At 39.3% G+C, this 16,511-nt stretch overlaps 1 long non-coding RNA gene across 1 annotated transcript in view; it reads left to right on the top strand.

Annotated features, from left to right (window-relative positions):
• Positions 1 to 15,530, top strand: part of LOC144589170 (uncharacterized) — a 37,276-nt gene extending 21,746 nt beyond the window's left edge. The window contains exon 2 of the long non-coding RNA XR_013545113.1: positions 8,034 to 15,530. This is a non-coding gene — a long non-coding RNA (uncharacterized LOC144589170). The remainder of the gene's footprint in view (positions 1 to 8,033) is intronic.
• Positions 15,531 to 16,511: the final 981 nt, after the last annotated feature.

Below are 16,511 nucleotides of genomic sequence, written 5' to 3'. Positions count from 1 at the left end.
CCCTGAGCAAGGAAGGTAGAAGAAATGAGTGGTCTTAAGCTTGGAAATCTAGCTAACTCTTCTATGTTTTTGCATTAGCATTACACTGTGTGTTGGTGTTAATAAAACACTGAACAGGAGTAGACCTCCTTTCTGCTTTCTATTCTATTTCTCATTCTCTCCCTTATTCTCATCCAAACAATCCTCGCAAAAATAATCTCATTTCATCCTCCTTTCATTTTTGAACATCAGTCCTGTTATTTGTTTTACTTTTTTTTTTTGTATCACAAAGGATCATGTTCAGGGCTATTTTAATTCCAGTTCTCCTTTAATCATATTTTCAGTGATTAAACTCTAGTGCAATGAGAAGGAATTGGAGAGAGAATTGATGAGGATGCCTTTGAGTGCATCTCTTATTGGCCTGAAGTAATATTTGTGACTCTTGGTTTCTAATAAGGAAGCTCAAAGTCCACATTTAAAAGGGAAGAACTAAATTTGTTCCAAGGGTTTCCGGTCCAGTAATAAATCAGTACAAGAATAATATAAAGCCAATATAGTCTTTAACTGGAGTGAAGATGTTTCTATTTGAATAGCAACAGATTCAGTGACATCAACGTTTGGAGGTGCTAACAGAACCAAAATATTTAACAATAAAGTTAATATTGTAGCAGTACCTCCCAACATTGTGTCCCCAGATGTTCTTGGACTAAAACCCCCAAAAGCCTTCACTATTATCTGTACTAGCCAGGATTTCTGGGAGCTGTAGTCCAAGAACATCTGGGAACTCAAGGCTCAGAATCGCTGTATTATAAAAATGCTTCAAACAAAGGATTGTTCCTTGCTTAATATTACTTCTCTCTTTCTCTTGTTGCTTCATATTGACACATTTAGCTCTTTGTTTGCTATCTTCCCCATAATGGAGAGATAGGCATTATTTCGAGTATTGCTAGTTCAGTCTTCCATCTCTTGATTGCAACTTCATTTTGTGACAGATTACCCTCTCCCAAACTATGCCTAGTCTGTCACCTTTTCTGGGGCAAAGGCTGGAAATGCAGCAGTGAAGTGGCTGATCTCTTCCTCCTCAGCCCCACTTTGGATTGACCCACTTTTTACCAATTTCTTTGGGGATTTAATAACAACATACTATTTTAAAAATAGTTAGGGATTTAGAAAGCTTATTTTGGTTGGATGAGATTGGGTGCTAGAATACCAAGTGAATGTTTAATATTTAATATGCCCTTATTGATAGTTTAAGGGATGTGGTGGCGCTGCAGGTTAAACTGCAAAGCCTCTGGGTTGCAAGGTTGAAAAACCAATAGTTCGAATCCACGTGACGGAGTGAGCTCCCGTCACTTGTCCCAGCTCCTGCCAACCTAGCAGTTCGAAAGCATGTAAAAATGCAAGTAGATAAATAAGTACCACCTTGGTGGTAAGGTAACAGCATTCTATATCTAGTCGAGCTGGCCACATGACCACGGAAACTGTCTACAGACAAATGCTGGCTCTAGGGCTTGTAAACTGGGATGAGCACCGCGCCCTAGAGTCGGACACGACTGGACTAAATGTCAAGGGTAACCTTCATTGATAGTTTTGTTCTCTTTTGTTCCATTTATCACTTCTTACTTCTTGTTACACTTTGATTAGTTGATGTAAATTGTTTTATATTATATTTATTCTTTTATCATTGTCTTTATGACAATCACTTTGTAATTCTGTTATTATAATGTTTTAATCCTTTTTGTACAACATATTATTTTACACTACGTCTTTACTTCTCCTGATTTTATACTGTTTTCTTCTTTTTTGTCTTTTATTTTAATGCAATTTAAACTAGAAATGGTAATGGTGATGACAATGACCAAATGGCATGGTACTCATTCAATGATCATTCTTCTTACACTAACTGGAGCAAGTTAGTATAAAAGGATTAAAGAAGATGTGTTTCAAAGGCTACTGTTTCCCATTCACCACCACCTTCAGGAAAGAGGTGGGAAGGTTACTAAAGCAAAAGCATATACAATTTTTCAGTAAAGAATCTCATTGCCAATTTTATATTGAACTGTTGACCACATGCATCCACTTACACAAAATATCTTCAAAGGGAAAAAAACCAGAGACCTGACAAAATAAAGGCTAGTAAGTATACTCTGGCTTAAGCTTGATTGATTGATCAATCGATTAATCGATCAACTGACCGACCGACTGACCGACCGACCGACCGACCGACCGACCAATAGATAGATAGATAGATAGATAGATAGATAGATAGATAGATAGATCTTTGTTATGGTCATTGACCAGCAGATATATTCAGATATTATCATTATATATATTAGTATAACACAAAAATACAATTAAAAATATATAGCCTATTACAAAATGCTTGTTTTGACCTGTAAAGCCCTAAGCGGCTTGGGCCCTGGATACCTGAAGGACCGCCTCCTTCCGTATGAGCCTACCTGGCAGTTAAGATCTAGACAGGGGGCCATTTTGAAAGAGCCGTCCCTTAAGGAGGTAAGAGGGACAGCTTGTAGAAAAAGGGCCTTTTCGGCAGCTGTCCCCAGACTATGGAATGCCCTACCGACTGAGATTCATCTGGCGCTGGCACTGATGACATTTTGGCGCCAGGTCAAAACCTTCCTGTTCCAGAAGGCTTTTAATTGAAATAATATTAGCTGTGGGTCCAATGGCAATTTTATATATATTTTAATTGTATTTTAATTGTTATGAATTTTTATTGTATTTTAAATGTTGTAAGCTGCCCAGAGACCTTTGAGTAGTGTGGGCAGCATAATAAATAAATAAATAAATAGATAGATAGATAGATAGATAGATAGATAGATAGATAGATAGATAGATAGATAGATAGATAGATAGATAGATAGATAGATAGATAGATAAATAAATAAATAAATAAATAAATAAATAAATAAATAAATAAATAAATAAATAAATAAATAAATAAATATAAATTTTATAGAATCACCATAGTTTCACAGGACTGAGGAGATCATTAAATCAATTCAGCAAACTTTGTACCACCTCCAATCTCATCATCTGAAGTAGTGTGGCATATAAAGTATATGATGGCCAATACACACCATTACTAAACAGCTGGCATTGCTTTAATCGGTGCAAGGAGGGAACAGCAACACTTCATTGCTACTACACAAAACTTCGCCACTGCTTTATTTATTTATTTATTTATTTTATTTCTATCCCGCCTATCTGATCATATTAGACCACTCTAGGCGGCTTACAGTAAAAACAACAATGTAATTTTAAGACTTTAGTTATATCAGATTTCTTATCTGAGAGTAAGAGTGCAGCATAAAATTATCTGGACCTCCCTTGAAATTGTTGCAATACAGGCTGGAGGAAATCCCACCAAATATCTACATAGAAGAGATACTTTTCATGATCAGCACTTTCAATCTCCTTAAGCTTTCATTTGAATAAGCACACTAATTCACACCATATACATATCCTCTCCTCTTCTCTCTTTGTTTATCCCTCATCCTTTTAGACATAGTAAGAAAGTGGTGGGAGTCCCATCTTTCTGAGACCAATGACTCCCTACCAGTTCCTATTCTCCTTGCCATGTGTTCTGTCCATGGTGCTGAATCCTTCTTAGGAACTCTTTGTTCCTGGGAGTTCTCACATCAGAAACCTGGCCACTTTTAAAGATGCCAGATGTCTTCTTGTACATGGGGCAGCCAGGCAAAGCTTCTCCATCTGTGCATGGCATGTTTTATACATCTTTACAGGAAACAACACCAGACAGTAGAGGTTGGAAGATGAAGATGCTAAATTCTTGTAGCACTAGTTCAGACTTTAAACTATAATCTTTCCCAGTCAAGCCGAAGACACAAAGGGAACATATTTAATCAAAGTCCTCAGCACAAGGCAAGTTGATCTTGGCTGCCTATGATTTCTATTAAATTATATGTCTTTACTGCCTATGATTTCTCTTTCTCTCTTGTTGTCAGTAAACACTGAGTGTATAAAGATAATTCTTATGATTAAAAAGAGAAGAGGAATATTCACAAAGCTTAAAATCCTGGGTCTCTGAGAAGGGCACATCTAATTCCTGTCAAAATGGAGTACAGTATGTATTTGTCATTGATTTGGCTATTCAGAGTAATTTTATGCACTGAGACATTTTCCGTGAGCTCCAGGTGATATTTATAATAATGTGATTAGTTGTCATCTAATCATGTTCTTATCTCCTTCCTATGGTCATGGCATGCAATAGAGCTAATCCCACATGACAGATCTTCTTGACATTGTCATGTTTAAATCACTGGCTTCAGTAGGAAGGCTGATCTCCTATGCCAATATATATGTTCTCGTTGTCAATCTTCTAAGGTTCTTGGGCATATATTAGCACTGCAAAACAAAGATATAGTGTGTTTCCAAATAAGAGGATATCTGTGGGAATGCCTCAGCTGAGGAAAAAATTAAGGTACAACCCTCCTCCTCCCGGGTTGGAAAGCAAAGTTTTCAATGTACTGTAGTGTAAAGTGCTAGTGTGGTGCAATAGACTATGGCCAGGCCATTTAGGTCTTTGCGAAGGCTTTCACGGCCGGGATCTAATGGTTGTTGTGAGTTTTTCGGGCTTCTTGGCCGTGTTCTGAAGGTGGTTCTTCCTAACCTTTCGCCAGTCTCTGTGGCCGGCATCTTCAGAGGACAGCAAACCGTGCTCTGTTTGCTGTCCTCTGAAGATGCCGGCCACAGAGACTGGCGAAACGTTAGGAAGAACCACCTTCAGAACACGGCCAAGAAGCCCGAAAAACCCACAACAACCATTTAGGTCTGTTACCAAAATGGCACACTGAAAATTTATCAGCTTAATGAACTTCTGTGGATTAAAAAAGGGGAGAACTCCATGCGTATTCCCTCTGATTTGGGAAGAAGGAAGAATGGGATGAAAATAAAAACACTTTTGCTCTTACAGTGCCCTCCACTGTACTCATTTCTCAGTTGGATACCTACAACAAGTTTGGGAAGTAGACAGAACCATATTCTTGCCCTAAGGATGCCTGGAGGCTACAGGTTATCTACACCAGTGGTCCCTAACCTTGGGCCTCCAGATGTTCTTGGACAACTCACAGAAGCCTTCACCACCACCTCTGCTGGCCAGGATTTCTGGGAGTTGAAGTCTAAGAACATCTGGAGGCCCAAGCTAGGGAACCACTGATCTACACCATTACTGAACATTAGAAATATTAAGATACAGTAGCAAAACATCAGGAGAAAAACAATTGATATACTGTAGTTGAAAAGAGTAACCAGGACTCACTGCTCTATTAGTTGGGAGTAGGAGAATCACAAGTGGAGGTTGTTTAAGCACCAACAAATTTTATTTGGGTTGCTCAAGAATATAAAATACTTCTTGCAATTCAATTTTCAATAAGCTTGTCAAATAGGATATTCCAGTAAAGGGCATCTTAGGAGTTTCAGAAAGCTTTCCATGAAGGTACTCACAAAAGCTCTTAGTAGTCCTTTGGGGCTTCCCTTAGAAAACAACTTAGATGCAGAAGCTGAGTGATGAGCAGTATTGCACTCCCTCTGTTCTGATCTGAGATGCTAGAGGAGTTTAACATTGTGATGATGTTAAAAATTATTTCTGACTGAAGGATTTGATGGATCTATTTGGATCCTGTCATGGATCATGAGTGACACAGGAAATTTTGTCCTAGACTTCTTTTACACAGATACTAGGTCAATAAATTACTATACACAACATAGTAATTAGGAAAACTGATTCTCTAGCAATGTGTGAGTTGATGGCTAAATGAATGCAGAACATAATAGTCCTCCATTTTCATGTGGAACTTGTTGTTGTTGTTGTTTAGTCGTTTAGTATTGTCCGACTCTTCATGACCCCATGGACCAGAGCATGCCAGGCCCTCCTGTCTTCCACTGCTGTTGGGTCAAATTCATGTTGGTAGCTTTGGTGACACTGTCCAACCATCTCATCCTGTGTCGTCCCCTTCTCCTCTTTCCTTCACACTTTCTTAACATCAGGGTCTTTTCCAGGGAGTCTTCTCTTCTCATCAGATGACCAAAGTACTGGAGCCTCAGCTTCAGGATCTGTCCTTCCAGTAAGCACTCAGGGTTGATTTCCTTTAGAATGGATAGGTTTGTTCTCCTTGCAGTCCAGGGGACTCACAAGAGCCTCCTCCAGCATCACAATTCAAAAGCATCAATTCTTCAGCAGTCAGCTTTCTTTATCGTCCAGCTCTCACTTCCATAGATCACTACAGGAAAAACCATAGCTTTGACTATGCAGACTTTTTTTGGCAAGGTGATGTCTCTGCTTTTTAAGATCACTCTGCAGTGATCATGGAGCCCAAGAAAGTAAAATCTGTCGCTACCTCCATATCTTGCCCTTCTATTTGCCAGGAGGTAATGGGACCAGTGGCCATGATCTTAGTTTTTTTGATGTTGAGCTTCAGACCATTTTTTTGCACTCTCCTCTTTCACCCTCATTAAGAGGTTCTTTAATTCCTCCTCACCTTCTGCCATCAGAGTGGTATCATCGGCATATTGGAGGTTGCTGATACTTCTTCTGGCAATCTTTCCGGCTTGGGATTCCTCCAGTCCGGCCTTTTGCATGATGTATTCTGCATATAAGTTAAATAAGCTGGGGACAATATACAGCATTGTCGTACTCCTTTCCCAATTCTGAACCAATCAGTTGTTCCATATCCAGTTCTAACTGTTGCTTCCTGTCCCACATATAGGTTTCTCAGGAGATAGATAAAGTCATCAGGCACTCCCATTTCTTTAAGGACTTGCCATAATTTGCTGTGGTCCACACAGTCAAAGGATTTGCATAGTCAATGAAGCAGAAGTAGATGTTTTTCTGGAACCCTCAGACTTTCTCCGTAATCCAGCGCATGTTCGCAATTTCATCTCTAGATCCTCTGCCCCTTCGAAATCCAGCTTGCACTTCTGGGGGTTCTTGGTCCACATACTGCTGAAGCCTGCCTTGTATGATTGTGAGCATAACCTTGCTAGTGTGTGAAATGAGTGCAATTGTATGGTAGTTGGAGCATTCTTTGGCACTGCCCTTCTTTGGGATTGGGATTTAGACTGATCTTTTTCCAGTCCTCTGGCCACAGGTGTTAGGCATACAGCGTGAATGTTGAATTTTCTTAATTGGTTTTGTTGGTAGTTTAATACTCCTTGAATGCCTGCTTGTTCCAAGTAGTTTTATGTTAATGTACACCCACACATATCTGTGTCTGTGGTACAATATTCACACTGATAGTAAAGAATCTGCTTACTAGAGGAAACGAAGAGATAATGGCAATAATAATAGTTTTAAATTACTAAAGGTTTATTTTATGTGTTCATGACCTAGACCTTGTACCTCCCACTTTTTTCACTCACTTCTTAAGAATACCCACTTGATTTATGTTCTCTGTGCTTTCAATGGTTTTAAGAATATGCTTATAAAGGCAGGATCAAGAAGCAGGAATTTACTGTACAGTTTGATTCACCTTGGTTTGCCATCCAGTATTAAACATTCATATTCTTCATTATTTAGTACAGTCCACATTGCTCAGTCTAAGACTGTATTTCAGAGATATTGCATTTGTTTTTATTAGAGTATTATCATATAAGCTGCTTCGGGAGATCTAGGTTAAAGAGGATTTACAGTGCTAATCTTTGCAGTCAGTCCTGGGCAAGGAATTCACCTCTCTTAAAAATGAACATTTAATTGGTGTGGAGAGAAAATACAATTATTGTGGTTTTTCCACCTATTGCACACACAATTTAGTGGAGTGGGAGTGCTACTTTGGTTTTGCCCAGGCTTCTTGTAGAGATTCTTTCTTCCCCATGGTTCTATGAAAAGCCAAGGGGGGAGGTGGAGTTTTCTTTACAACTTTGCATTTTGTCTGTATCTGAGTGGCTGGAAGGAACTTTTCTGGGCTGGAGTGATTGTCTGACTAACCAGCAATAACCAATTATTTCTTCCAGCTTTTGAAAATCAAAGAGAGCTGTACCTTTCTAATGAGTTTTCTATCCCTTTTTTTTCAAAGGTTGGTGGCAGTTGTTTGTTGCTATTGGTTTGGCTGGTTGGTTGCTAGTATGTGTGCAACACAGAAAGCAGTATAAACAAGTTTGTAATCTCAAGCAACTGTAAGTAAAGAAATGTTTTATTCTTTCTCCTTCAAATGCCTCAGAGTGAGTTAATGGGACTTTAAGTGCCAGTTAATGGGAAAGGGGTGGACTGTGGGGAACCTGTAGCTATTCTACTTTGTGGATCTCTGAACTTCTACTGTGTAGCAAAACATGAGTTTTACCAGATATTCAAAACCCTGCAACACCTACTTGATATAAAAAAGAACCTTAAATTAAATATGTATCCTACTCCTTCACTGATTAATGGAGTTCCCAAATTATCAAGAGATGGGAAGGATTCTCTTGTGGGATCTGTTCATTTCCCTGGATCTTGCAAGTCAGATAAATAAAGTGAGGAAAAATCAAAAGTCTATAAGTCTAGTGGCTGTCTCTCTTTCCTTAGCTAGGAAGTTCGCTGCTATATGAACCAAGCAGCAGGCTTTACAGGCTGGGTTATTTCTGAGAAGGACTAAACTAAACCTTATTATGCCTAAAAAGAAAAAGGAGTGCAACACATTCTGCAAGATAATCCAAATTTAGAAATAACATACAGTTATGTTTCCGGGCACAACTTACAAATTACAAACGGGTATAATAAAATAGAGAATTAAATGTATGGAAGTTCAGCATGAAAAAACAGAATCTGCAACTACGTGGTGAAATATTGTAGGATTTGCTCCACTTATAAAACAGGTGAATTCGAAGTATTTTTTTACTGTCCACATGATGCAAAGTCTGATTAAAATTGGTGCAACCCTTTTTCGCTACCAAACTGGCTTTTTTACCTGCTGCTGCTGTGGAGCTTCTACTTTTTCAAGCCAGAACAATGTGATCAGGCTTTTCACCATGCTGTTGGTTGTCCTACGTTCTTGCAAAGATGGGGGGCATGTCTGTAGGTGGTGTTTCAATGATGTAGGCAGTTCAGGACCAGGGGAATATTCCTCCACATTCTTTCCTCTTCCCTGATCCTACTCTGTATTAAAAATAATAATAAATGTTACATATTTGAGATTGATGCTAGATCACCCTATCCCTTTATCGCTGTGCCCTTGTTTTTATTATTTCGTGTATCTACAGCCCATGAAATGGTCAGCAGAGGTGGGACCAGAGGAAGGAAGGAAGGAAGGAAGGAAGGAAAGAAGGGGACTATCGGCTGGAATGTGAATCACATTGTATCCAGTATGAATGGTGAACTCCCAAAGCAATCTCTAGCCCCTGTGTGAGCACTGACTGTGATCTCAAAGGTAAGAGATGCTGTGAATCAAATTGCAGGAATGATTTCCAGTATAATCTAATCCCACTCTAATTCCCTTTGGCACTGATTCTAGTCAAAGCATGTTGCCTCTCACCTCCCATTGACCTGGGATTATCCTGGGTTCAGTGCTTCCTCATTGCTAGCTGGATAGCAAGCTTCTAAGAGAGAGACAGGAACATCTTACTGGGTATTTAAAAGTCTCTCAATCAGCCTGATTGGGTGATACCTCTAAGTCACCAGTAACATTGTCATTGATATCACAATTACATTTTCTTAGGTACTAAACCTTTCCAGCCTTTCCAGGTAAGCATGTTGTAAACCTGTAACCTATACATTAGAACTTATATAATTGTTGTATAATGGCATGGATGGGTCTGCTGTCATGGCACTTCTATATGACCAGTGCTAATCTTCCAGCAGCAGTCAAGATGACACTCAACATAGGACAGAACTAGATGTTACAGAACTCATTACTGTATTAGAAGAAGGAATTCCTTAAATATTCAAAGACGTCTGATTGTTATCACACAAACTTTTCTGATTTTCAGTTAACAAATTAGACTGCTCTGTTTTGTGACTGGTCATCAGGAGTTAAACAAGCATTTTTATTTTTGCATCCCAGCTCTTGAGACGTAGACCCTAGAGAGATTGTGTCTACAAAACAGGACCATGTTTTCTTACTTCAATGATGTGCTAACTATAGCATCCAATTTGATTCACAGAAAGAATTAAACTGTCATTCACAAAAAACTGTTTTTGACTTATAATACTTTGAATGGCTTTAGGACATCTAAAACCCATAGAAACACACTCATTCTTCTGAAACCTTGGTCAGAATGTCCAAATATTTAGAGGTTAGCCAGGTGGCAAGCTGGAACAGATTTGGCATAGGCCATTTTCATGGTGTCACTCTCCTTGTGGATTGTCTCCCTAGAAAGGTTCATGTAGCATTGACTCTGCTATGTTTTTCAGCACTGAGAAAAATCTGATTTGTCTTAGCCTGACATGTTTTAATTGCTCCTTAGTTGTCTGTTTTATTGCTCATTTGTTTGTTTTATTGCTTCATGAGCTTTTCAAATTGTATATTTAATTGTTGTTCATCAGGTAAGCAACCTGAAAGGCTTAATGAGAAGGAAGGCAGTAGGCAAATATTTCAAATAAATTAACACAGACAATACAGGTGTTTGATGTGCTTCCCAACCAAAGCTATGTCTAGATAGAGTTTTTGGAACTTCATGTGTCATTTGACTTAAGGAATTTATTTTCCAAAAAAAAAAAAAAAAAAAGGAAAAAGCCATATGTTTTTTATGTACATACAATCCAAAGGCAAGAATGGCTGATACCTTTATGGGAGCACTAAAAGATCACAAAGAGAAGGTGTTTTTTGACTCCCTCAGAAGTCCATTAAGCTGGGGGTGATGCAAAAGAAACATGAAAATTCCAAAAATCGTGGCTATTAGATATGTCAGTTTCCTCTGTTTAAAGCAAGTCACAAAATGTGGTCTACAGAATCAGAACCAGAGATAATAGGCTTCAGGTTTCACTCTGAGAATGTAGATTACAATGTCCCTCCCAAGCTTGTTAGACAAAGAGATGCCAATCACTCAGCACTGAGGTGAGGTAGGTGGGGAGGTCTAGTAAAAGAATTAACCACCTTTGTCTTCAGAATAAATTTGGTATCAGACTACATAACCAGCATTTTAGGTCTGAAAACTCTTCAAATATCCTGTCTGCTTTCTTGTTTCATCCTAGCTTCAGCTCTACATAGGTGATCAATTATTTCTTGCATGGGACAAAAGCAGCTATTTCTGCATTTGATCCAGTTACAGTACAGTAATTTCAGAATGGGGTACCTGATGTGGTGTAGTGGATAGAATAATGGAATAGATCATGGTTCAATTCTCAGGAAAACTCATTGAGTGGTGGTGGAACTGGGAAATATTAATGTGTCATCAAGTCAAATCTGACTTATGGCCCTTTTCAGATTTTTCCAGATAGGGAATACTCAAAAGTGTTTTACTATTTCCTTCTTCTGGAGGCACCCTGGGAGTGTGCAGATTGCCCAAGGTCAAGGAGGGATACAGTGGGAAATCTAATACCCAGCCTCTGGCTTTGCAGCCAGTTATCTAAGCCACTATTCCTAAAATACCTAATTTACTTTGAAAACCCTATTAGGGTCACTATAAGTCAGTTCAGACATGATGGCACATAACTATTTGAAAATAAGAGGAATGACAACTCGGTGCTGACAAATATGGATATCAACTCTACAAGGCCTTGATACCACTGTAATTCAAATCTCCCTGTTTTGAAGAAAACAAAACAGAGTCCTACTGAGTCATTTGGTCTAGCATCCTGTTTTCAACACAGACTGGTCTGATAAATTTGAGTTACCTGGAGGCACAGTTTGAAGGTAACTGCCCTCTCCCATCATTTGTCTGAGATATTTGCCAGCCAGCAACTCCAAGGCATACAAGCTGCATTGCTAAGCTCTGTGTGTCTCCCAGTATAAAATGCTGTCAGCTTGTAAGAGAATTATACTTGCAGCTTGGCTCTGTTGGCTCCAACATGAGCAGGCCTCACTTTTCAGGCTTCCTTTTTCTGGTTTCCATAGAAATGGACATAGCATAGGATTGATTACAACTTGAAAAGGTGCTTTGTTTAAAATGTTCTTTCCCCAGTAGACCATGGCTGTTGTGATTGGCAGCAGGCCAGCTGAAAAGCTTGCTGCTAAATTTCAACGGCAGGCTCAGCTGGGCAAGGTCTGATGCCTAGAATGCTGTCTGTAGCATTCAGTGATTCTGTGCAATAATCAGTTAATTTAATCATACCCACGGAATTGGCATGTTTGCTTCTTCAGAGCTTTCAGTGACTTGTCTATAATCCAACAGGATCATGTACAACTAGAAAGCAGAGGGGAAAGACACAGCCCAGCTCAGGAGCTAAACTGATCATCCCATTGTAAATCAGAAACATGACAACAGCTTTGGAACAGAACTTCTTTATTTTCTGAAGAGCCATGATATAAAGGTGTTTTTTTTTAAGTTGGTTTTAAAATGAATTAGACTTGAATTAAATCCTCCATAAATAAGCAAGTAACAGCCACTTGATTAATACAAAACTATTTATTTTGGAATGTTAATTCTTCCCAGCATTCTGGACCCGAGCTGTCTTCAGTAGACAAAGTAGGCAGCAGCTACTTTTGGGGAGAAGTGCGGGGGGGGATGAGATTATTCTCAAGGCTGATGTAATAATTCAAAACACAGCCAACTTTATAGACATTTATTCCATACAAAGATGCAAATGATGCTTGAATGCTACAAATTATTCTTTGGGCCATATTATGGAATTTTGCCCAAATATTATGACCTTCTGTAGAGGCACTATTTCAAATTCTCACTCAGCTTCCCAGTGGTGGCATTCCATGGAGCGAGTGATCTATCAACTGATAAATCAATCTGTCAGTCGACCAAAATATTTATCCTGATCTTCACTGATATGTTCTTACAGCAGCCATCAATCAATAAAAACTATTCAAATTATAAAATCCACATTGCAAAAACAGTAACAGCAGAGGAAATACACGTGGTCATAATGGAAATTCAACTCATTCAATGAGGGTGGGTGGAAATTTATGGGGAGGAGGTATCTGCTTGCTTCCTAAAAGACATCAAGGTAGATTCCAAGAGAACATCTTCAGGGACAGCTATGCATGAGAGGAGGTATCATAGCAGACATGATACTCTGTCACAAAGACTATTCAGGAAAGGTCTCTTATTTAAGAGCTTGGGCTTAACATGCACAGTATGTCATCCTTGTGATAGGACTTTTGACATACAGTTTCCCTATGGGGCTTCTGAGACCATCATCCATACTTTTGAACTAAGTTCAGAAATGGATCGGCAGTTTTGAAGAGTCTTGTGATGTGTTTCTTGTGGCCAGACAGAAGTTTCAAGAAATCTTTAAAGGCAGACCTATTTATATAATTTATTGGAGTAATCTAATCTGGAGGCTACTCAGTTGTGGTTACCTGTAGCCAGACTGTCAGTGTTCAGAAAGAATAGCAGTTTGAGCACCAGCTTTAGCTAATAAAAAGTGCTGTGTGCTTTGATGGCCACTTGGACTTCCATTGACATAGCTGGATCAATCACATCTCCCAAAATATGAACATGACACTTTAGGGGACTGCAACCCCATCCAGCACAAGTTGAACACAACTTCCCTGGTCTGTTGAACCATTTAGCAACAGCACCTTGCTAAAGCTTTTTACCACAAGCACAACTTTTTATTTTGCTCCCGTTAGCATGGACAGTTGCAAGATCATCCAATGGGCAAAGCTCAGACACCAGAGTAAGACGCATCTATCTTCTTCAGGAATGTAAGGTCATATCAGCAGAAAGGAATTATGCAAACATGAAAAACATATTTTATTAGTGAAATGTTTGAGTTCCATTCAAGTGTACTGTCTTAGCTGACATCCAAAGAGGATGGGAATTGAATCCACATGTGCAGAAAATGCGTGGTTTCTCTCTGTTCTTTTGCCATAGTTATGTTCATTGTCACGAAACTCCAAAAGAGCCCTTGTCAGCCTTGACAAGACACACCTCCAACTTATTAGGATTGAGTCTCAGTTTATCAGCCACCACCCAGCCCATTATTGATTCCAGATACCAATTTCCATAATCTCAAGAACATCAAATGAAAAGGTGTTTTTTTTCATTTCATAATTACAATAAGATCTATATGTGCTTTCCTTACTATAGTACTGCTCCAGTTATTTGATTAGGGACATAAGCAGACCTAGCCCTCTTTCCTTAGCCACCAAAAAACATTGTGGGCCATGATTTATCTAAAATGGGAGGGGGGATGAAAGGGCTTTCGTTACTGTTCATTTCTGAAAGGCCTCCTACCTTTTGCCTCAATAATTTAAGAAATGGTCTGTGGCTCCAGTGAATGGGAAAGGGGGTGATTGGGAATTTAGGTGGTTCATTGTATGGAACCACCCCCTCTTTTTTTAACTGGAAAAACCCCATACTATCAGCCATGCTCTCATGGTGGCATCATTCTTTGCATCTTCTCCAGCAGCATAGGATCTTATCTCTGAAGCATTGCTCTCGCCTACGTACTGCATCTGTAAATCTGTGCAAAGGCAGAATATTGTGGGATGAGATAACTCAGAAGCTCTGAAGTACAGGTATGAGAAGCCCTACTGTGCAAGAAGAGGTTTTGCCTACAGCTGCTCTTCTAGATTCTTCTTTACATTTTTTTAACACAACCACAGGTCCTTTCAGGACATAAAGTATCAATCAGGAACAATTTGCCTTTGGATGAAATCAAGCAATGGTTATGTGATATCCAGATTTAGTGTAACTGAATTGTCATTCGTAGGCTTCTCTTTTTCCCTTGCTGGCCATGGAACAGCTGATGCTGAGTCACATTCACAGACATTCACAGCATTGGTTTAACCTGAAAGGATGCCAGCTTGATGGGTATTTGAAGGAGAGTTAGATTGATTATAATTGGGCAGGTGATTGAGTTGATTTGACAGGAATATGATCAGGAGGCAGCATGACAGAGATAGCCTGGTATGATGCAGAAAGGGTTTGGCAGTGGGTCATATGGCCCAGCAGGAAAGGTTCTCTGGTACTTAAAGTGCCAACTGGGATAGAAAAACTATTTTCTAAATAAAAGGATTTTCTGGCTTACTCTGGAAAATACTCCACGATTACACAGACTCACTCTATTTCACAAAAATGTTCCTTTAGCCATCTTTATTATTATTTATCCTATATTCAAACTACTTGACAAACCACATTTCAGCAATATTTACAACAACCTGCCTTATTACCATTACTTCTGTTCTGAATATGGCTATGGAGAAAGAAAGTAGCTGGCATACGCATACTTTCCAAGATTATGGCTGAGGTAAGATTTGTCCCTGGATCTCTCATAAGTCACATTCCTAGCCACCACCCTCAAGTTAATGCACACAATTAGATGGGGTGTGTACTATTTATTGATCCAACACAGAACTATTGCTTCAGTCCTGGGTACATCATGATCAAGAAATTATAGAAAATGCAAGTAAATAAACACAAAGTATGGTAATAAAGAAAAGGAGAATTATGCTTTCTAAAAGAACTGGTTATCACTTGTGGAATTTTAAAGTCATTTTTTAATAAATAGAAACACAAAATCAGCATACAAATTTAAGTATAGCACTGCAGAAACATCTTATACACTTGTGAGAATATTCAGTTTGGCTTAGGTTAGAAACCAGTTAGTCTCACCACTGCCCAGTCCTCTTTTTTCTTCTTTTGCCACCATTGCAGGTCCTTTTTTTAAAAAAATCTCCACACCAGTACTTGTTCCCCATATAGAAGTTTCACAGGGGTATGTAGAAAATGTACAATTCTTTTATAGTTGGCTAAATCTCCTGCTGGTAAATCAAAGGCCAGGATGCAGAGGACTCAAGGCTAGCTGTGAATGCCCCAGCTGTGAATGCCCCAGTTAATTTAGACTTCTCAAAATTACTGCTGCTTCTTTTAAAACAGAAAAGGATTTCAAAATTAAGTATTTAAATGTAACATAAGCGGGTTGACCTAGGGGCTTTTAAAATTACTACTCATTGAATCCTCATCTATATGGGTTTTCCAAGTTCCAGTCAAAAGAGGTTTGAAGGCGCTTTCTGTCGGATTACCTGTTTCCACATGAACCTTACTGCCGCTCCCTATCAGAGGCCCTTCTCCTGGTGATTCCCACTAGAAGTTGTTAGGTAAAGGCTACCAAAGAAAAAGGTTCCTCCAGTGGTCTGTAATTCCAGAACATTCTTTTAAGAATGTTCATCTGGTGATCAGTTGGATTAGCTTTAGGCACCTGGCAGGGCATCGGTGACAGGGCCGCAGCGGGAGGCCCTTGCTGTGCCCCCAGGCTACAGGTCTGTTCTGTTGCAGGTGTGGCACATGGAAGCTCAGGTAATGGGGAGAAACATAGCCTATGAGTTCCTGTCCGTGCTGCAGGAGTGGGCATGGGAGGGGGATTTGACCCGTGGCCACATGGTCACAGATGCTGGGCAGAACATGTTGGCGGCATTGAACTCACTGGGCTTTGAGGGCATCGTATGCATGGTGCACAAATTACA

The sequence above is a fragment of the Pogona vitticeps genome, chromosome 4, assembly GCF_051106095.1.
Source record: "Pogona vitticeps strain Pit_001003342236 chromosome 4, PviZW2.1, whole genome shotgun sequence".
Lineage (NCBI taxonomy): Eukaryota > Metazoa > Chordata > Lepidosauria > Squamata > Agamidae > Pogona > Pogona vitticeps.
Note: the sequence above shows the minus strand (reverse complement) of the source record. Positions and strands in the feature narration are given on the sequence as shown.